This window comes from Heterodontus francisci, unplaced genomic scaffold (assembly GCF_036365525.1).
Source record: "Heterodontus francisci isolate sHetFra1 unplaced genomic scaffold, sHetFra1.hap1 HAP1_SCAFFOLD_573, whole genome shotgun sequence".
In the NCBI taxonomy this organism is placed as follows: domain Eukaryota; kingdom Metazoa; phylum Chordata; class Chondrichthyes; order Heterodontiformes; family Heterodontidae; genus Heterodontus; species Heterodontus francisci.
In genome coordinates, this window is record NW_027140646.1 from 115624 (window position 1) to 116351 (window position 728).

The 728-nt window shown below is 42.7% G+C and overlaps 1 non-coding gene across 1 annotated transcript; it reads right to left on the reverse strand.

Annotated features, from left to right (window-relative positions):
* Window positions 1-275: 275 nt before the first annotated feature.
* Window positions 276-359, reverse strand: trnas-acu (transfer RNA serine (anticodon ACU)). The gene has a single exon. It is a non-coding gene; the product is annotated as a tRNA-Ser (tRNA).
* Between the last annotated feature and the right edge of the window lie 369 nt (window positions 360-728).

The window sequence follows — 728 nt, forward strand, 5'->3', positions numbered from 1 at the left end:
ATTTGCTTTTCCCATTTGTCTTTCACTTGGTGTAAATCCAGAGAAAGAAAAGATGGAAGGAAGGAGGGGAGGAAAAATCCTGCTCCGTTTCGTGATTCCAATTTGATCTTCATTCCAGTGCAGTTTGAGTGAAGAATTCCAATTGCCTGTCTCAATTTTAATAAACTATAACCAATTCTGGAATCACTGTCTGGACACAGACAAGAACAGGTTTCGAGGCTGACTTACACATAAACTCACCCAACATTAACAATACACTAAACAGTTCATATACTAGCTACAAGGATGGGATTCAAACCCACGTGTGCAGAGCACAATGGATTAGTAGTCCATCGCCTTAACCTCTCAGCCACCTTGTCAGTTGCACAGGCATAGCTGTCACCTTCAGCACAGTTTCTGGCTGTGCAGCCAGCTGTGCAATGATGGAAATCTATCTTCTGTAAGTAAATGAAGTTGGGAATGGAGCGGTGTGAAACATTTCCAGACCATGTCCAACACGTTTCTACTCAGTGTGAAAACCCACCACGGAAAGACTGGAACATACAATCAATTCATCACATCATGATTAACATCACTCAGACATCTGAACCATTAGGTCACTGACGAAGTCATGATGACCGAATTTCTCATGAAGTGACAACTGAACTAACTGACTGGAAGAATTGCTTTAACTCCACATGATCAGAGAGACACAGCCTCAGGCCGACTTGTCGGGTGGTGTAAACAGA